This window comes from Hyperolius riggenbachi, chromosome 11 (assembly GCF_040937935.1).
Source record: "Hyperolius riggenbachi isolate aHypRig1 chromosome 11, aHypRig1.pri, whole genome shotgun sequence".
NCBI classification, from domain to species: Eukaryota; Metazoa; Chordata; class Amphibia; order Anura; family Hyperoliidae; genus Hyperolius; species Hyperolius riggenbachi.
Genome location: NC_090656.1, coordinates 234,157,339 through 234,179,829, shown reverse-complemented (window position 1 = coordinate 234,179,829; position 22,491 = coordinate 234,157,339). Strand labels below are relative to the sequence as shown.

At 47.8% G+C, this 22,491-nt stretch overlaps 1 protein-coding gene across 4 annotated transcripts in view; it reads right to left on the bottom strand.

Moving 5' to 3' along the window:
- The window catches only part of LRRC4C (leucine rich repeat containing 4C), a 1,282,052-nt gene that overhangs the window by 361,865 nt on the left and 897,696 nt on the right, over nucleotides 1-22,491 (bottom strand). The window lies entirely within an intron of this gene.

Genomic DNA, 22,491 nt, shown 5'->3' with positions numbered 1-22,491 from the left:
CAAAACCTGTGAGCTTTCTCTCTCTCTCTCACACAGAGTTACACACAGGGTTAACTGATCAAGTGTGAGGGGAATTTCCCCTCTCCTCATGGCTCAGTTTTGGCGTCAGTAAAGTTTGAAAGTATTTTGATAACAGTAAACAATGAAGTTGGCAGTGAAATGTATACACCAGTACTTAGCAGCACTTCCCAAACAATTCCTATCTCAATTGAAAAAAAATATGTAGATCGATAGTGTTCCTTTAATATATGTGTGTGGTTTTTTTTTTATTGAAGAATGTGTTTAATTGACTCTAAACTTTATTACCACCCTGTAAATTGATTATTTTTTACATGCTTATATGAAGGAAAATGAATGAGAATAGTAAGGACCAGTGTTATAAATCATGTAGAATAGGAGTTAAAGAAAAACTGTAAACAAGGATTGCACTTCATCCCAATCAGTAGCTGATACTCCCTTTCTCATGAGAAATCTATTCCTTTTCTCAAACAGACCATCAGGGGGCGCTGTATGGCTGATATTGTGGTGAAACCCCTCCCACTGTGTGATGTCAGCGCCTCACAGCACTGAGGTACTGACATCACACTGTCAGAAACAGGTGTTATTTCCCACAATGCAACAAGGCTCTAACTGCCAAAAAGGCAAGCAGCATCTCTTTCCACTGACATCACCTGCCAGCAGTAAAAATGTCACCATGTGATAAATGTCAGAATGTAAATCAGGGAGAGGAAAGATTTTACAATGGGCAAACACTGACTAAATCATTTATACATAATTATTGTAAAAATGAAGCACTCTTGTTCATTACATTATTTTCACTGGAGTTCCTCTTTAAAACAAGGACTTGTATAGTCAAAGGAGGCACTTTAGCAAAGCCTGGCACACATCTTCAATTTTGATTGACCACTTTGATTTTACCACCCCCATGTAGTATGAGAGTTTACGATACAATCTGTTCATAGTATTTCAAATCGGTTTACTCACATGGAAGTGGTAAAATATGATTGGACAATGAAAATTGAAGGCGTGTACCAGGATTTAGATTAGGGGCGGAGCAGAGGGGAAAGTTAGGATCAGGCTATGTGAGTTGTGGGAAGGTCCAGGGAGCAAAGCAGGCGTTTTTGATGCACAGGCACCTACCATGTGTTTGGCTTTCCATAGACCGCCATAAAAGATTGTGAATATGGGGTGCCATGGACCTGAATTTGAGAGCGCATAATGGGGAATGTTAGTGTTATACAGGGCCGGTTCTCTCATGAAGCAAGGTGAAAAATTAGCATCAGGCGGCAGAAATTACAGGGGCAGCATGTTTGTACTGTGTTTCCACTAACAGCATGCAGTCAGAGTAGAAGGAGAAGCCAGAGGAGAGTGAGGGGAAGAGGTCATCATTGGGTAAAAGCAGCTTGTTGTGCTGTGTGTAGAGATGGTTCGAACCTCCGATTTTAGGTTCTCGAACCTCGAAAGCGAACTTTTGCAAAAGTTCGGTTCGCGCGAACTTTCGTGAACCGCAATAGACTTCAATGGGGAGGCGAACTTCGAAAACTAGTAACATTTATGCTGGCCAGAAAAGTGATGGAAAACATGTTTCAAGGGGTCTAACACCTGGAGGGGGGCATGGCGGAGTGGGATACATGCCAAAAGTCCCGGGGAAAATCTGGATTTTACGCACAGCAGCGTTTTAAGGGCAAAAATCACATTGCATGCTAAATTGGAGGCCTAAAGTGCTTTAAAACATCTTGCATGTGTGTACACCAATCAGGTAGTGTAATTAGTGTACTGCTTCACACTAACACACCAAACTTACTGTGTAACGCACCGCAAACAGTTGTTTGTGTAGTGATGGTTGTGCTGGACTGGTGCGCACCATGGTGAGAGTGCAGGCGATAGCGGTTTTTAAGCCCATATGGTCGCCGGGCTGAGGTAGCTAAATGACAGTGACTGTCCAGCTGATTGAATTTGGTCTGTCCACAATGAAGCAATGACCTTATTCTCTTGGGTGTGCCCCCCACACTCATATAGCCGGCGGTCATTGCTTCATTGTGATACGCAAGCCCCTTCATCGCGGCAAGGTAATGATCAAAAAGGGGAATTGGTACATGTACATGCCTTTTGTTTTGTTGTTGCAGCTGCAGTGCAGGCAGAAAAATTAGGCAGGCATGTACACACACCAGAAAAATTATTATAGCGGCCGCTGCTAGCTGCCCTGAAGGTCCTTTCTGACAAGACGCTTGAGGCAGGGCAAGACAAAAGTTGGATGGTAGCTGTCACACACACAGGTACCGTGAACAGGTTCAGTGACTGGTATATAATATAACACTGCTTGCGGTTACGTAGGTAGGTGCACTGAACAGGTTTGCAGGGATTGGTATTACAAATGTGCAGCTGTCACACACACAGGTACTGTGAACAGGTAGTCACTGAATGTACTGGGCCTGGCAGTGGCACAGTAGGAATTACCAAGATGCCAAGGTCCAGCAGCTGCGACTGACTGACAGGGCTGTATATGCAAAAAGTGTCTGTGGAAGACACACAAAAAAAAAATAGATCATAAGAACAACATTAGCTCTCAAAAGAGCTGTTGAGGAGTGCTTTTTAGCAATAAGTATCAGCAAGGAGCAAGCTAACAAGCCTAACAAGAGCCTAAAGCTTTCCCTATGTCTCTCTGCAGCAGCTCTCCCTTCTCTACTTACTGCAGCCACACGAGTGAGTGAAATGGCTGACGCTGCCTGCCTTTTATAAAGGGGGGCTCCAGGAGAGAGTGTAGCCTGATTGGTTACCATGTGTCTGCTGACTGTGATGTAGAGGGTCAAAGTTGACATATAGTTTGCGGTTCACTGCGAACCAGCGAAGTTCGTGCAACTCGGTTTGCCGGCGAACCGTCCGGGCCATCTCTAGCTGTGTGAGGAGTACGACAGTGAGGAGGGGGGAGGCAGGAGGGCAGCAGTGTTCCATTTGACTTGCACAGCAGAAGGGAGGAGGTGGCATTGCTGTCCTGACTGAGGAGGCATGGAGGACTGTCGGTTGGCTGAGGATGAGAAGTTTGTTTGTCACAGACTCACAGCCAGCCAGTGTGTTATTGTGTTGAGCTGCAGCATGTCATGTCTCAAGTTGTTGCACATGCTCACTTGCTGACTGAAAACCTTAAATAAAGCAGAGCAAATTGTTGGGTGGTGTGCGATCGTTCCAAATCGGGGGGAGGGGGGGTGGTTGTTGTAGGTTTGTATCCTCACAAATGTGCCTCAATAGTCAGTCAAAAAATCTAAAACCGGCCTTGGTGTTAGTGGAGGAGAGGGGAAGGTTATAGGATACCTTAGCACTTAAAATATCTGAAAAAATGACGTCTACCGTGTGTGGGGAGTTTTATAGATGCTTACCGCACCCCCCATGCCCCGGCGTGCCCTCTGACCCGGACATACTACGCTGCGGATGCGTAGTATGTCCGCTTGGAGTGAAGCCGCTCATGTTCTGACGGGAGTGTGCACATATATATCGCATGGGGCCACCAGGGGGTGTGGTCACAAGGAGCCAAAACGGACATACTGCGCATGCTCAGCCTAGTATGTCCTGGTCAGAGGGCACCGACCACACTGACCAGGATGCAAAGAATAGGGATGGGAGGAAATGCCATTTCTGATTCCGTGGAAATTCAGATTACCGCCATCTCCAATTTTCAGTTTTTCCAATTTGTGATTCCCTGTCTTTTGAGGAGAATTTCATTAATCATTTTTTGCATCAGTCTTGTGATTGGTCTAAAATTACTGTGATGATCTGATTTTTGCTGAAAAATTCTGCATTTTCTGATTGGTCCAATTCTTCCGAGTCTCTCCCAGCATATACAGTCGGTGTGATTTTTCTGATATTTTAAGCACTAAGGAATCCCTTAAAGAAAACCTGTACTGAAAAAAAGTTCCCCTGGGCGGTACTTGCCTCAGTAGGGGGAAGCCTCTGGACCCTATTGAGGCTTCCCCGTCCTCCTGTGTCCCACGGCGATCTCGCTGCAGCCCCCGGAACGTACAGGCGACAAATCCAACAGCCTGTGCAATATTTCTGGATCCAGCGGGGGCGCTGTTGTGGCTCTTCTGACGGAGATAGGCGAAAATAGCCGATCTCCGTCGGGCAGCTCTACTGCGCAGGAGACTTGCAGGAGACTGGCGCCTGCGCAGTAGAGCGGACCCGACGGAGATCGGCTATTTTCGCCTATCTCTGTGGGAAAAGCCGATACTGCGCCTGCGCCGGAAGGTAAATATTTACATCGCCGCCGCTCCGGGAGGATTTTCTCCGCCGCCGTGGGACCGAGGAGGACGGGTGAAGCCTCAATAGGATCCGGAGGTTTCCCCCACCCGAGGTGAGTACCCCCCAGGGGAGGTTTTTTTATTACAGATTTTCTTTAAAGAGAACCCGAGGTGTGTTTAAAGAATGTTATCTGCATACAGAGGCTGGATCTGCCTATACAGCCCAGCCTCTGTTGCTATCCCAAACCCCACTAAGGTCCCCCTGCACTCTGCAATCCCTCATAAATCACAGCCGTGCTGTGAGGCTATGTTTACATCTGTAGTGTCAGTCTCAGCTGCTCCCCCGCCTCCTGCATAGCTCTGGTCCCTGCCCCCGTCCCTTCCCTCCAATCAGCAGGGAGAGAAGGGATGCAGGCGGGGACTGGAGTTCTGCAGGAGGCGGGGAGAGCATCAGACTGACACTATAGAGATAAACACAGCCAGCTCTGACAAGCTGTTTGTCAGCAGCGTGGCTGTGATTTATGAGGGATTGCAGAGTGCAGGGGGACCTTAGGGGGGTTTGGGATAGCAACAGAGGCTGGGCTGTATAGGCAGATCCATCCTCTGTATGCAGATAACATTCTTCAAAAAAAAAAAGATTCAGCAATATCCTGAGCCAGAAAAAAAAAAAGTGCAACAGTAAGGAACGCACATTTGGTCAGAGAGGCCTCCAGCGCCGGATTTACCATAAGGCACTGTAGGCACGTGCCTACAGGCGCCTGATGATGGAAAGGCGGCTCCTCCCCTCTCCGAGCCCCTCCCTCCCTCCTCCCCTTTGCAGAGTCCTGATGAGAGTGTAATTAAGAGGTTACTCACCCAGCTCTCAGCATTCTACCTATGGCGGGCAAGGGAAGTAAGGGAGAAGTGACAGCTGGGACAGCCAGCACACTTGCGGACGGTGCGGTTCGGAGGGTGTTTGTTGGTTCATGGATGGCGGAGTCTAAGGTGCCAGGACATCTGTGCCTATCGGCTCCTGTGAGGTTAATCCAGGCCTGGATGCCTCTGGCAGAGGAGACCTGGGTTTGAATCTCGGCTCTTCCTGTTCAGTAAGCCAGCACCTTTTCACTAAGGAGTCCACAAGCAAAACTCTCTAACACTGCTACTGCCTATAGAGCGCGTCCTAGTGGCTGCAGCTCTGGTGCTTTGAGACCACCAGGAGAAAAGCACAATGTAAATGTTCTGTGTCTCGTCTTGTGCACACGTACACTTGGTGCAGTCGCTGCATGCAAACACCTGTTACAGCAGCCTCCGACTTAACCTTAGAAGCAAAATCGATAATACAATTTAACTGCATTGCCGACAAGGAAGGGATTGAGAGCGGTTTTGTGCAGAGACTCTATCCCTGCAGTTGCACTTTAAGCTCGCCCAGCTTGGCTGGTAAACAGCGCTGCGCCTTGGCAGTACACTATCTCCCATCTAGAGTGTTATATTATTGCATAGCTGCTTAATGAAGAGCGGCGGGCTATCGATCCAATCTCGCTGATACATTTGTACTCTCCCAGACACCCTTCCCAGGTGCAGATTCATTATAATCCACTCCAAGCACTCCATATAAGCCGCGGGTCTGGAGAGGCCTCAGCGCCGGGCCGGCACAAAGCACCGCCGGCTCGGCTGGCAGAGAAGGGATTAGGCAGCATAACTAACAGGCAGTAATAGCTCTCTCTCTCTCTCTCTATTTCTGATATCGCGTGTCACTGAGTCCCTCGCCGCTACTTCAAAGGAGCGAGGAGCGCGGTATTGAATCCTCTCTAACTCCTGGTCTTATCACTTTACAATCCCAGAAGAGGTCACCGCGTTGCTGCTCTGTATTCTGCTGGGTGTCCTTATTGTCTCCAAGAGAAAAGAATTAATTGCTTCATTTAGCTATCCACTTAATTCAACATATTACTCCGCACTTCACTACCCATCTATGGGCGGAAAGGGGCATCGGAGGAAAAGGAAAAAAACACATTTATATCTTCGGAATAAGCAATTACCATGTCTGTAGTTTAATTCTTCCATTGTTACATAAAGTCATTTTTTCCCCCCTTGTTAACTTTGTGCTGCAAATTGCAATGACGGGTCAGGGAAAACGGTTGTGTACACAGAACTCCGTTCAAAGGCAGAGACAGGGACCCGGCCAGGGAATAAAGACAATAGAAAGACTGACCCAAGTCATCAAAGGCAATTAGTTTTAGGGTAAGCTAGGTGAATGCAAAGGATGGAATATAGTAGGTGGTAAATGGCTGCTAAAGGGCGAATAATACTGCTTAGGCACTCCTGGGATTCAGAAAGCTGAATATTGCCCAACCACAGACAACTCTCTGACCTGAATTTACTCCAGAACAGTTTTGAACATAAAGACAGATCATGAGATGCGGAGTGAGCTGTGCAGATCAGCAGCACAGTCATGAGTCATCAGTATGTTCCCCCCTCTTATATTGGAGGGTTGAAGTGTAAAATTTACAGTAAATAGTGATATATAGAATACTGCTACTACTACTGCTACTACTGCTAATACTACTACTACTACTACTACTACTAAACGCATGTGACTTTGATTGTGAGCTCCTCTGAGGACAGTCAGTGACATGACTTTGTACTCTGTATAGTACTGCAGAAGATGTCAGTGCTATATAAATACATAATAATAATATGGTAGGACATTAGGCTATGACTATGGTAGGATTAGTGTGTGAGCTCCTCTGAGGACAGTTAGTGACATGCCTATGTACTCTGTAATGTGCAGCAGAAGATGTCAGTGCTATATAAATACATAATAATAATGATATGGCAGGGCATGAGACTATGACTATGGTAGGATTAGATTGCAAGCTCCTCTGGGGATGATCAGTGACTTGACTGTGCACTTTGTGTACTCTGTACAGTGCTGCAGAAGATGTCAGTGCTGCAGAAGATGTATTGTGCTGTCGGTCACCCCTATTATCATTGTCTGCAATCCTATGTATTGTACAGTGCTGCATAATATGTTGGCACTATATAAATACAAATAATAACAATAGCAACAATTATTATTATTGTTATTATTATTAGAATTATTATTAGTATTATTATTATATAAATATTATGGTAGGACATGAGAGTATGACTATGGTGGGGTTAGATTGTGATCTCGTCTGAGGACAGTCAGTGACATGGCTATGTACTCTGTAATGTGCTGCAGAAGATGTCAGTGCTATATAAATACATAATGATAATATTGTAGGACATTAGACTATGACTATGGTAGGATTAGATTGTGAGCTTCTCTGAGGACAGTCAGTGACATGACGATGTACTCTGTAATGTGCTGCAGGAGATGTCAGTGCTATATAAATACATAATAATAATATGGTAGGACATTACACTATGACTATGGTAGGATTAGATTGTGAGGTCCTCCGAGGACAGTCAGTGACATGACGATGTACTCTGTAATATGCTGCAGAAGATGTCAGTGCTATATAAATACATAATAATAATATGGTAGGACATTAGACTATGACTATGGTAGGATTAGATTGTGAGGTCCTCTGGAGGAACATTTATTAAGATGAATGCTGTAGAAAATGTCAGTGCAACATAAGCAATGGGAGGCTATAGGGGTCCACTCCTTTTACCAGCTCAAGGTAGAATATTTATCTGCTATTTTTGCTAGGCGGCCCCCTGAGTACTAGGCACGCCCCTGAATCTCACTCACCGCCAGAGATCACCAAAGATGTTATAAGCCAGTGTGTGACTCCACCCCTTATCATCATCTCTCGAAATCACATCACTGCTCTAACTTTAACATCATACCACCTAACTTTTTGAGATAAGAACGATGGACACTTAGGCCACATCCCCTAGCCACGCCCTCACCACACCCCTAGTCATGCATACAATAAAGATTTCATAAGGAAAATATGTAGTTTGATCATTCAGACCGCACTGGTCCATTTTATCCTGGTTCATTTTCCTTCATGTTAACATTTGAAAATAGGAAATACAGTAAAATCCCTTTACAGTAAGCTCCAAGGAACTGGGAAAAGTGGTTTACTACATCAGAAGTTTACTATATCAGAAATTGTCATATTCAAGCACATAAACTATACTTTAGTATTGTATCTTAAAGGACCACTATCGCAAAAAATCGTAAAAATTATAACGTAAACGCATACATATAACAAATACATTTCTTCCGCTGTCACTTACAGTAGGTAGTAGAAGTCTGAGAGAACCTACAGGTTTTGGACTAGCCCATCTCCTCATGGGGGATTCTCAGGGTTTTGTTTATCCACTTAAGCCCAACTGGACGAACATTCTCGTTCAGTTGGGCTTACGCGCGCTCCCGCCGCCGGCCGTTAGCCCAGTGATCAATGAAAGGGATTGTAGATCCCTTTCATTGATCGAAGCTACTCGCATATAAACCGACAGTGTCTCATCAGACGCTGCGGTTTTTCTGAGATCAAAAAGTTCCCCGTCTTCATTCTTTTTACTCGGAGCGAGATTGATCGCTCCCAGGACTTTGACTGTGGCCATCTTGTGGCTAAATAGTAAAACTTGTAGTAGTTACAGAGGCGCCAGCAGAATAAAAATTAGTAGTCTATTAAAACAAAATAAAAAAATTGGGGGACCGGGGTGGATCCGTCTCCCCAATATATATGACACAACCACCATATATGGTATCCAGAAAAATATATATTTGATCAGTACTAGACATAAAAGCAACGCGTTTCGCGAGTTCCAATCCTGCTTCCTCAGGCAAATACCAGAGCAGGAGTAACTCCGAGGTTGTGCAGATAGGTGCAGCGCCTCTGCAGTCACAGATGACAGGCAATCCCCTCAGTAATCAGGCAGCAGCTTACACAGGAAGCGCAGGTCTCACCAGCTGGTGCTTTTAAAGTAACTCTTGCAGGCCTAGAGTAGTGTGCAGATAGCGAACAGGCTTCAAGTGGCTGCCAGCCCCGCCCACTGACCATGGCTCATGGGTATCTGACGGGCGTATGCTGCATGGGCCCGCCCACTTTCCACTATAGCTGGATACAGAATACTGCAGGGGCCAAAAAACAGGTTTACTATAACAGAAGTTCTATTACATCCGGATTTACTACACTAGGCATTACTCCCATAAACTTATAATGGTGCTTGGCTGGAACCCGGACGTTTAGTTTATTATACCCAAATGTTTACTATACCAGAGTTTACTATAAAGAGATTGTACTGTATAGCAGTTTAAATGATCATAGGAATAACGCTTAGACAGAATTGAACACATTTTCAGAAGAAAAAAAAAAAAAATATATATATATATATATATATATATAATTATATGGATCTGTGCACCAGTCCTGAAAAAGGGACACATGAGGGAGAAAAAGGGACAGGGATCTGGTTCCCAAAGAGGGACTGTCTCTCACAAAGAAAGACACTTGGGAGCTATGATTAACATTAATAAATGTTTTGATATGTCGGATTCTGTTTCTCTGCCAGATGAAGATTTGTTGCATTTTTTTTTAAGTTTTTTTAGTCAGTGACCTTTTTAAGTTTTTTTAGTCAGTGACCTTTTTAAAAGTTTCCTCACATTTCCCTTTCTCTTTGCAGATATTCAGACCGGCTCCGCATTGCTTTTTAATCAAAGCTCGTCAGCGTGAGTCAGCCCTAATTGCGATGGAGCCTTTATGTTATGAAGTGTCCTGTCCACACACCAGTCCCCATGCTGTGATATTCATCTCGCAGTCTCACACAGCTTTCAATGAAGGGCTCTTCAGAGCTGGCTTCTAGACTGGAGCAAAAATTTGATTTACATTCATATCTCCCTTATCTTCTCTTTTTCTGCATCAAGACCAGCGAAAACTACGCTGCAAACGTCACAGAAAAAGTCTGCACTACTGAGGCAAAACATAAGACACTAAATATCGAGAAAATAAGGTGGGTAGAGAGCCGTTTTTGTCATGTAAAGTGTTATCGTATCCTATATACGAAACAAAGATCAAAGAACTTCCTCTCTGCTCAAAAAGATAAGCAACAGCATAATAAACTTTACAGAAAAACATTTCCTTGTTACAGCTTACAGAGCTCCTATAGATATGCTGCGGTGTGGTTATTTCCTGGTATACTGGGAGCACAAAAATGGTTAACCTCCTGTTAGCTCTGAACTCGTCAGACAGCTAGGGGATCAAATTACAGTGACTCAATTACAAAAAAGGGAGAATTAGACAGGCTATTCTCTATGAAACACGCATAAAGTGGACACAGGGTGGGGTTCTCTGTTTCCCTTCTCTCTTGTGAATGAGTTTAGGACCGCTTTAAACTGCACAGTTAGCAAGCAGCAACTGCTCAATCTCCAGCCGATCTGCCAGGAATGCTGTATACTCACCGAAGCGTGTTATTATGCACAGACACACTATGTGGGGTGCGGACATGCAGGTTTTGGGCGGCCGCTGCAATTGAAGAGAAGAATCTGGGCAACAGATGCGTATCAATCATCCTTTTATGGCAACCCCCAACCAAACAGACACATGGAAAAAAAACAGCGGCCTGACAGCCGTTTTACGAGTCTCTGAGGAAGTGAGCAAGTCTCGTGAAACGGCTGTCGGGCCGCTGGTATTTTCCATGTGTCTGTTTGGTTGGGAGATGCAATAAAAGGGGGATTGATACGCATCTGGTGCCCGGATTCTTCTCTTCTGTTGCAACGATCGGACTTTGTATGGCCTCTCCGGAGGCACAGTAATTCACCCACAACCACCCATTAGCTATCATCTAGTGCCAACCTCCTTCTCTATTTACTTCAACTGAAGGCTTTGGGCGGCGGTGGCATTCACATTGTAGCGAGCAGAGAATTCACAATGACAAGTGTAACTGGCTGCTGTAAAGAGCTTACCTTCCATGCGAGCCCACGTCGTGTCCGCACACTCCATGAGCCAGCCTGTACAGCCAGCTTCCAGATCCAAGGCCCAGGACTAAGGTGCAAAATCACCCAGAGCCGGAGTGTTGAGGGGTGGGCCGCTGTTGCTGAGCTGACTACTACAGGGAGGAGAGCAAACTGAGGATGAGTCCAGCGTGCGGAGAAGTAAAGCTGGCCTGGAGCATGCAGAGCCGCATTTGTACTTTTTACCGCCCAAGGCCAACTGCTTTTCCCCCTCTCTCCCTCCCTGTAGATAGCCAGATGCTTCCCCCCCCCCTACCTCCCTGTAGTTAACCAAGTCCTTCTTCCCCTCCCTCCAAATGTTTCTCCCCCTTCCCCCTCCCTGTAGGTAACCGAATGCTTCTCCCCCTCCCTCCATGTAGATAGCCAAATGCTTCTCCCCCTCCCTCCAGATAGCCAAATGCTTCCCCACTCCCTCCAGATAGCCAAATGCCCCCCCCCCCCTCCAGATAGCCAAATGCTTCTCTCCCCTCTCCCTCCATGTAGATAGGCAAATGTCTCCCCCCCCCCCCCCCAGATAGCCAAATGCTTTTCACCTCCTCCTTCCGGATAGCCAGATGTTTCTCCCCCCTCCATGTAGATAGCCAACTGTTCATCCCCCTCCCTCCAGATAGCCAAATGTTTCTCCCCCTTCCTCCAGATAGCTAAATGCTTTTCCTCTCTCCCTCCAGATAGACTAATGCTTCTCTCCCTCCCTCCATATAGCCAAATGCTTCCCCCCACCATGTAGATAGCCAAATGTTTCTCCCCCTCCCTCCAGATAGCCAAATGCTTCTCTCCCCCCTTCCTCCATATAGATAGGCAAATGTCTCCCCCCCCCCCCAGATAGCCAAATGCTTTTCACCTCCTCCTTCCGGATAGCCAGATGTTTCTCCCCCCTCCATGTAGATAGCCAACTGTTCATCCCCCTCCCTCCAGATAGCCAAATGTTTCTCCCCCTTCCTCCAGATAGCTAAATGCTTTTCCTCTCTCCCTCCAGATAGACTAATGCTTCTCTCCCTCCCTCCATATAGCCAAATGCTTCCCCCCACCATGTAGATAGCCAAATGTTTCTCCCCCTCCCTCCAGATAGCCAAATGCTTCTCCCCCCTCCCTCCATGTAGCTAGCCAAATGCCCCCCACCCCTTCCATCTCTTTCCCTGTAGGTAGCAAAATGCTTCACCCCCCTCCCACCCACCGATAGCCAAATACTTCTAGCCGCTCTCACCCACCCTGTCCATAGCCAAATGCTTCTTCCTCCCCCACCCACCCTGTTGACACAATGACACTGCCTGACTCTCAGTGCATGGCCACCCATGCACCGTGCCCCAGCCCCCGCTGCCAGGATCTTTCATCCCTACTAACAATTGAGGTGACAAAACCTCTTTGGATCTGTATATTTGCAGGCTGTAGGTGCTAGACACTCTGGGTAATAAGAACGATCCCTACAGTGTCTTATACTCAAGTAACTAGCACTGAATTCCAATACACAACCAGTCAGATATGATCAAAAAAATTAAGATAACGGTATCTCATGTATATGCAAAAATATCAAAACTATTAATTAATCGTGGAAAATTAAAATTAAATAAATTTTAAAAACAAGGAGCAAGTAGCGGGGCTTCTTAACACACATAGCTGGCCAGCTCACAACAATAATATGCAACTGTCACGCACACCTAATGCATCCTATTCTTATAAGATAACTGATTATTCTAACAATGGTGGTACCACCTAGACACCTATTGGATTAGTCAGCAGTTTACATAGGGGAGAGGTCCATATTGCAGTGGTCTACTATTATAGCAGGCTGATGATTATGCATAGAAGCTTTCATTGTCACCAGTCAGTTATTCACTGTATATATATAATACAATACAATACAATAACATTTCTATAGCGCTTTTCTCCCATAGGACTCAAAGCGCTTAGGCTTTCTCAGATTCAGTAGTTAGTAGGATGAAGTATTCACACAACAAAAGTTATATTTCTGCAAATGCCAGACTGAACAGGTGGGTTTTCAGTCTGGATTTAAACACATCCAGGGATGGGGCTGTCCTGATCTGTTGAGGTAAGGAGTTCCAAAACATAGGGGCAGCATGACAGAAGGCTCTGGGACCAAAAGTTTCCAAGTGGATTCTGGGTATGACTAGATTATTAGAACCTGTGGATCTGAGAATGCGGGGATTGCTACGCAGCTGTAACATATCTTTCAAGTATCCAGGGCCTAGATTATTCAGGGATTTAAATGTCAGTAGGCCGATCTTGAATAGGACCCTCCATTCTATAGGTAGCCAGTGAAGGGAATGCAGGACTGGCATTATGTGGCAGTGACGGGGTTGGTTGGTTAGCAGTCTGGCAGCAGTATTCTGTATCAGCTGTAGGCGGTACAAGACCTTTTTTGGAAGGCCAGTGTAGAGAGCATTGCAGTAGTCCAGTCGGGATGTGATGAAGGCGTGGACTAAGGTTGGCAGATCTTCTGGGGGTATATATACTGTATATAGATCCAGTGAAGCGTTCATCACAAATAGCTGTTAATACTTGAGCATGAAGCTTGCTTAGTCCGGTTAGTGCTTAGGGAATAAGCAGGCTGCGTGTTGTCAAGCCTACATATCTAGAGACAGTCTCCAAAGCCACACTGTAATAATATTATATGTGTATCTCACCAAAATCTTACACAGTATGGCCACCGCATCTCACCAGATTCAGCTGGAGATATGTTCGGAAATCCGCCGTATGAATAGTTGCTCCTAAGCGGTGACGTGCGGACCCTTGATCAGCTGGCGTCCCAGCTATTGTGATCACTGGGTCTCCGCATTCACAGTCCTCCTCGCTTAGTGCTTCAGGCATACACTCGGCAGATGCAACGAGGTTTCTCCAGTGTAGTGCGCGACCATAGCCAGCCTTTGACCTGAGCGACCAGAGCGGTCGCTCAGGGCGCCAGCTTTCAAGGGGGCACCTATAGCTGGCTACCTATACTGAGGGCACCTACACCTGACTTCGTATACGGGGGGCACCTATAACTGGCTGCCTATACTGAGGGAGGGCACCTACTCTTGGCTACATATACTGAGGGCACCAACACACGGCTACCTATACTGGAGGCACCTATGCTTGGCTACCTATATTGAGAGCACCTACATATGAGATCCTATACTGGGGGCACCTATACCTAACTACCTACCTATACTGAGTCTGAGGGCGTTTTTCTTTGGGGGAGAGCACTGCGGCTATAACACGTGGTACAAATTGTTGGTGCTCTGTCTGCTATCATTCCAGATTGGGGGGGGGGGGGGGGGGGTAACTGTCCCACTGATTGTTTTTATTAATATTCCTGAAAGGTTCTATCCTTAATTTTTAAGTATATTCAGGATAATGCTGTCTTTCCATCCATCCGTGGTTATATTAGTATTTTCTATTATACATATGTGATGTGTCACAGAGATCTGAGCATTTGGCGTGATGTGTCACAACTAGTGTTGGGCGAACAGTGTTCGCCACTGTTCGGGTTCTGCAGAACATCACCCTGTTCGGGTGATGTTCGAGTTCGGCCGAACACCTGATGGTGTTCAGCCAAACCGTTCGGCCACATGGCCGAACTAAGAGCGCATGGCCGAACGTTCCCCGAACGTTCGGCTAGCGCTGTGATTGGCCGAACAGGTCACGTGGTTCGGACCCGAACGCGCTCTGATTGGCCGAACGGTCACGTGGTTCGGGTAAATAAATACCCGAACCACGTCATATCTCCGCCATTTGTCTGTGGATTTAGCTTTGGGTAGGCAGGCAGGGTAGTTCTCTCTCCAGCCAGGCTAGCCAGGGTCCCCCCAGTCATTGTGTGTCGCTGCTGGGAACAGTAGTACACCGCTCGCTCAGCCACACTATATAGCATTGTGTTTACTGCCACTCTGTGTACACCGCTCAGCCAGACTATATAGCATTGTGTTTACTGCCACTCTGTGTACACGGGGCTCAGCCAGACTATATAGCATTGTTTACTGCCACTCTGTGTACACGGCTCAGCCACACTATATAGCATTGTGTTTACTGCCACTCTGTGTACACGGCTCAGCCAGACTATATAGCATTGTTTACTGCCACTCTGTGTACACGGCTCAGCCACACTATATAGCATTGTGTTTACTGCCACTCTGTGTACACCGCTCAGCCAGACTATATAGCATTGTGTTTACTGACACTCTGTGTACACGGCTCAGCCACACTATATAGCATTGTGTTTACTGCCACTCTGTGTACACCGCTCAGCCAGACTATATAGCATTGTGTTTACTGCCACTCTGTGTACACGGCTCAGCCAGACTATATAGCATTGTGTTTACTGCCACTCTGTGTACACGGCTCAGCCACACTATATAGCATTGTGTTTACTGCCACTCTGTGTACACCGCTCAGCCAGACTATATAGCATTGTGTTTACTGCCACTCTGTGTAAACGGCTCAGCCACACTATATAGCATTGTTTACTGCCACTCTGTGTACACGGCTCAGCCACACTATATCGCATTGTGTTTACTGCCACTCTGTGTCTGCTGGGAACAGTAGTACACAGCTCGCTCAGCCACACTATATAGCATTGTGTTTACTGCCACTCTGTGTACACGACTCAGCCAGACTATATAGCATTGTGTTTACTGCCACTCTGTGTCTGCTGGGAACAGTAGTACACCGCTCGCTCAGCCACACTATATAGCATTGTGTTTACTGCCACTCTGTGTACACAGCTCAGCCACACTATATAGCATTGTGTTTACTGCCACTCTGTGTCTGCTGGGAACAGTAGTACACCGCTCACCCGCCACTGTATAGCATTGTGCTCTGTGTCGCTGCTTGCAATAGTGGTACACCGCTCACCCACCACTGTATAGCATTTCTGTACTGCCACTGTACTGCTGCCAGTCAGCGTGTACTTTAAGGATAAGTGAAATGAGGAAGAAATCCAGTGAAAGAGGGAGGGGCAAGGGAAGAGGTGTTTCCCCTGACGGTTCACGTACAGGCCACAGGGGAGCACCCAAGAAAACCCACTCAATACCGCCCATGTTGTCCAGGACAACAACCCTCACAGATCCAAAAGAACAGGACCAGATAATTACTTGGATGACCTCTCAAGCGTCCAGCAGTGGGTTAAGCAGCACCACCACATCACGCACGAGGTCCGAGTCCTCAGCCAGTTACAAGGAGCCAGTGGGCACAAAGCTGACACAACCGGCAGCGACACCACGCACACAACTGCCAGATAACCAGTCCGATGAATTACCTCAGGACACAATGGGGTATTCGCAGGAGCTATTCCCAGGCCAACAAACTTCCACCTTTGAAAGGTCAATGGAGGAACAGCCAGAAATGTTGTGCCCGGATTCACAACCATTAACTGTGGGAAATGCACCGGGCACTGAAATACAAGGCGAGACCGAGGACTTTGAAACCCAAAATCCAGAGCAAGTTGGGCAGGAGGGGTTGCAATTGCAGGAGGTCGGCCGAGAAGCTCTGGAAGACGACGTTGGAGTGAGCTGCGCAGAGGTTGTTCTGAGGAGCTCTACTCCACGGCGGCGGCACCCCACAATGACATATGACGAGTTTGAGGAGATGGAAAAGGAGGGTATGGACAATGTGGACACAGACCCAGATTTTGTATGTGAAGGAGAACATCGCCGTCGTAGCAGCACAGATGAGTCTGTTAAAGAACCCACTGCTGCACGAGTTCGCCTTGTGCCACAAGGTGGGCGGCGCGAAATTTCAGGCACCACAAGCGTGGAAGTTCCTTTGAGACGCAAAAGAGGCGCAAACAGAAATCGCCAGCAAGGCAGGTGCTCCAAAGTCTGGGCTTTCTTTGAAGACTGCACTGAGGATGGTACCATGGCGATTTGCAAGGTGTGCAAGACCCGTCTGAGCAGGGGGAAAAGTATTAACAACCTCTCCACCACCAGCATGAGCCGCCACATGCTATCCAAACGTCCCACTCTGTGGGCAAACGCGGCAGGACAGGGTACCAGCAACACTGCCTCCCTTGGGTTCACCAGACTCACCACCAGACCCGCCTCAGCAGCAGCAGTAGCCCAGCCATTGCGTGGTTCACAACATTCACAAACATCAGACGACGCTGCACTGTCACTTTCCGGACTAGTGCTCTTGAGGTCTCCCAGTGTTCATCAAACACAACAACCAACAGCCCTTCAGTGTGCAGCCCTACGGTTCAGTTGTCTGTCTCAGAGATGTTTGAGCGCAAGAGGAAATTGCCAGCAAAAGACCCCCGGGCTGTGGCAGTAACAGCCAGCATAGCCAAGCTTCTGGCCTGCGAAATGCTGCCATATCGATTGGTGGAGACAAACAGCTTCAAGGGCATGATGTCAGTGGCCATCCCACGTTACGTGGTTCCCAGCCGCTACCACTTTGCGCGCTCTGCAGTGCCTGAGTTGCATGAGCACGTGGTCAGCAAAATAACCCGAAGCTTGAAGAATGCCGTTGCCTGCAAGGTTCACCTCACCACTGACACCTGGACGAGAGCGTTCGGCCAGGGTCGATACATCTCCCTTACCGCGCACTGGGTGAACCTTGTGGAGCCTGGCAGCGATTCCTCACCTGCTACGGCGCGGGTGTTGCCCACGCCGCAAACAGCTGCACCGCCGTCCCTCCCACTGGATAACAACAGCAGCACCTACCTCTCTGACCCCTTCTCCTCCAACGCATCTCAAAGCTGTACCTCATCCGGAAACGCTAACCCAGCACCAGCAGCAGTAGGATCGTGGAAGCAGTGCAGCACAGCTGTTGGCATGCGTCAGCAAGCGTTGCTGAAGCTGATCTGCCTTGGGGATAAGCAGCACACAGGGGAGGAAATTTGGAGGGGAATAAAGGAACAGACGGATTTGTGGCTGGCACCGCTGGACCTGAAACCGGGCATGGTTGTGTGTGATAATGGGAGTAATCTCATTCGCGCTTTAAGGTTGGCTAAGCTGACACACATCCCTTGCCTGGCGCACGTGATGAACCTAGTAGTTCAGCGGTTCCTGAGGACATACCCAGGCGTGGCCGATCTTCTGTTGAAGGTGCGACGAGTGGCCAAACATTGTAGAAATTCCAGTACTGCTTCGGGGGCACTCGCCAAGATGCAGGAGCGCTTCAATCTCCCCCACCACCGCTTGCTGTGTGATGTCCCTACGCGCTGGAATTCTACGCTGCACATGCTAGCCCGCTTTTGCGAGCAGAAGAGTGCAGTGGTCCAGTACATGACGGCGCAGTACCGAGGCGCATCCGACTAGCTGCCAAGCTTCTGTGGATCCGATTGGGCCAACATGTTGGACCTCTGCCAAGTCCTCCAAAATTTTGAGCAATCCACGTTGCTTGTGAGCAGTGACAACTCTTCAGTCAGCATTACCATACCACTGCTGTGTTTACTGAAGAGGTCAATGTTGAAAATCAAGGAAACAGCTGTCATGATGCAACTGGGGGAATCTGAAGGAGAAAACGATCAGCGTGATGGTACCAACATCAGGCCATCCGCCTCAGGAAACGCTGGCCCCAGCAGCTATGACGAAGAAGAGGAGGAGGAACAGCTGGAGTTGGAGCAGGAATTTCCTGCCACCACTGACGAGGGCCAGAGCGGTGCACGTTGGACTTCCACAATTCAGCGCGAATGGTCAGCAGAAGCAGACCAGGAAGAAGGTGACGACTATGATGCATCACAACAACTATCACAACGCTCACAAGAGGATGATGAGGATTCTGGTAGGACTCTGGCACACATGGCTCAATTCATGCTAGACTGCATTGAACGCGACCCACGCATTGTGCACACTCTGGACAACACCAATTACTGGGTTTATACCCTTCTGGATCCACGGTACAAACACAATGTTCCAAAACTGCTTAAAGAAAGAGTCAGACAGGTCAAAATGGAAGAATACCAGCAGGCCCTTGTGGAGACTTTAGAGAGGAGATTGACATCCTCCCCCTCCTCTAGCCAGTTGTACGCCGACAGACTGACTTCCGCAAACCCAGGACGACCAGGAGGGCAGCAAACAACACACGCCACAGCTAGTGCCCAAAAGGGAATGGTATCGGCAGTGTCCTTGGAGTGGGAAAATGTTCTGACACCCATGCAGCAGCAGCCCACTGAACAGCAAGCGTGCAGATCCACCTCCAACACCGATCGCCTGGAGAAGATGGTTAAGGACTACATGTCAGATGGCGTAGCTGTGTCTAACAATCCATCTGCACACTTCAACTATTGGGTATCGAAGCTAGACACCTGGCACGAACTGGCAATGTACGCAATAGAGGTGCTGGCTTGCCCGGCAGCCAGCGTTATGTCGGAACGCTGTTTCAGTGCTGCCGGAGGCATCGTCACAGATTGGCGTATCCGCCTCTCCACAGAAAATGCAGACCGTCTGACTCAAATTAAAATGAATCAATCCTGGATTGGAAACGACTACGCAACACTCCAGGACCCCAACCAAGTAACATGACCAATGAACATCTGGGATGGTTTAGCGTTTCCGGTCCCTGTTTATTGAACCTCTCATCTGTATTACATTTATGACTGCATGGCGGCAAAAAGCATTGCTGCTATATCCGCACGCTTTTTGTTCTCATGCAAGGCCTGTGTTGTTGTGTCTCAAAAAGCATGGCCTTCTCCTCCTGCGCCTGCTCCTGTTCCATCACGTGTGCTGCTGCTGCTGGGTTAGCGTTGCCGGTCCCTGTTTATGGAACCTCTTATCTGTATTACATTTATGACTGCATGGCGGCAAAAAGCATTGCTGCTATATCCGCACGCTTTTTGTCCTCATGCAAGGCCTGGGTTGTTGTGTCTCACAAAGCGTGGCCTTCTCCTCCTGTGCCTGCTCCTGTTCCATCACGTGTGCTGCTGCTGCTGCTGGGTTAGCGTTGCCGGTCCCTGTTTATTGAACCTCTCATCTGTATTACACTTATGACTGCATGGCGGCAAAAAGCATTGCTATATCCGCACGCTTTTTGTCCTCATGCAAGGCCTGGGTTGTTGTGTCTCAAAAAGCGTGGCCTTCTCCTCCTGCGCCTCCTCCTGTTCCATCACGTGTGCTGCTGCTGCTGGGTTAGCGTTGCCGGTCCCTGTTTATTGAACCTCTCATCTGTATTACACTTATGACTGCATGGCGGCAAAAACCATTGCTATATCCGCACGCTTCTTGTCCTCATGCAAGGCCTGGGTTGTTGTGTCTCACAAAGCGTGGCCTTCTCCTCCTGCGCCTCCTCCTGTTCCATCACGTGTGCTGCTGCTGCTGCTGGGTTAGCGTTGCCGGTCCCTGTTTATTGAACCTCTCATCTGTATTACACTTATGACTGCATGGCGGCAAAAAGCATTGCTATATCCGCACGCTTTTTGTCCTCATGCAAGGCCTGGGTTGTTGTGTCTCACAAAGCGTGGCCTTCTCCTCCTGCGCCTCCTCCTGTTCCATCACGTGTGCTGCTGCTGGGTTAGCGTTGCCGGTCCCTGTTTATTGAACCTCTCATCTGTATTACACTTATGACTGCATGGCGGCAAAAAGCATTGCTATATCCGCACGCTTTTTGTCCTCATGCAAGGCCTGGGTTGTTGTGTCTCAAAAAGCGTGGCCTTCTCCTCCTGCGCCTCCTCCTGTTCCATCATGTGTGCTGCTGCTGCTGCTGGGTTAGCGTTGCCGGTCCCTGTTTATGGAACCTCTCCTCATCTTTATTACATTTATGACTGCATGGCGGTAAAAAGCATGCTATCCGCACGCTTCTTGTCCTCATGCAAGGCCTGGGTTGTTGTGTCTCACAAAGCGTGGCCTTCTCCTCCTGCGCCTCCTCCTGTTCCATCACGTGTGCTGCTGCTGGTGCTGGGTTAGCGTTACCGGTCCCTTTTCCTGGAACCTCTTCTCTGTATTACATTTATGACTGCATGGTGACAAAAAGCATGTTACCTGTGCAAAGAAACATGACATTTTCCACATTTAAAAGACAGTTTTTCCTTTTAAACTTTACAATCAATTTTCTCAAAAACTATAAGCTCTTTTTCAAATATTTTTTTTCCTCTTGTACCCACTCCCAAGGTGCACATACCCTGCTAATTTGGGGTGTGTAGCATGTAAGGAAGCTTTACAAAGCACGAAAGTTCGGGTCCCCATTGACTTCCATTATGTTCGGAGTTCGGCGCGAACACCCGAACATCGCGGCGATGTTCGGCGAACGTTCGCGAACCCGAACATCTAGGTGTTCGCCCAACACTAGTCACAACTTCAAAAAGGTTAGGAGCCACTGTCCTAGGAGATATCTCAGGAGAAGAGGTGAATTGCATGTGTGCCTGTGTGTGTGAGTGCGTGTGTGCGTGTGTGCATGCGTGCGTGCGTGCATGAGCGCACACGCGAGGAGGATGAAGGAACTGCACAAAAATCAGGTTTTGCTCAGGACGCTGGGAAACCTAAAACCTGTGCGCGACAGTGCTAGGCTCGGCCAGATGTGGTGTAGCCCCGCCCACCTACGCGTTTCACGCCCCTTTGGGCGTTTCCTGAGGGTGTACGTCACTCCACTTGATATTAGCTCCACTCAGTCTCCTCCCATCATCCTCCTGATAGGTACATAGATCCCTCATAACTGAAGGCTGAACTAGGATCTTTCATTCCCACCCCCCCTCACCGCCACAAGTCACGCGTGACACGACAGCCAGTGAAAACAATAGTACTGGGCAAGCCACTCCCCGTGGCCACGAGCCATGCTATCGTCCGCCCAGACACCTCTCAGAAAATGAACGCAGCGATTGGCTGGAGAGGAGCTAGAAGTACGGAATACAATTTTAAAGTGGACCTGAACTCTGCCCAGGACAGAAGAAACACATAGGGAAATGTCCCCTGTATGTATTTAGAGAGTTTAGCCTGTCTAATTCCCCCTCATCTAATCACAAGTTGTAATTTGCAGCCAGCAGGCAGACTCTCTCTCCAGAGTGCCAGGCAGACAGTCTGCTACAGAGTGGGCTGCATCGCTCAGTCAATCAAGTCACGTGACGTGATAGATTTGTAAGATTCTAATTTGCTGGATGCATTCATGTGCTAGATCAGGAGGTGATTACAGGAAATTAAAACCTTACAAATCTATCACCTGATCAAACTCATACTATGTTTCTCCACGATTCTTTGACCACATAAATGACATCTACAGTCCCACACTGCCAAAACCTATGGCAGTTGAGTCCTCAATCTCATCAGCCTTTCTCTTGAGTGGTTGGCCAAGAAATTCCCATTCTGCAGATTTTTATTTTTTTTTGCATAAAGTGGCCATAGTGACCAAATGTAAGTCATACTTGTCTATGTATATCCTAGATTTTTTTCTGGTGTAACTAAAAGAACTTGGCAG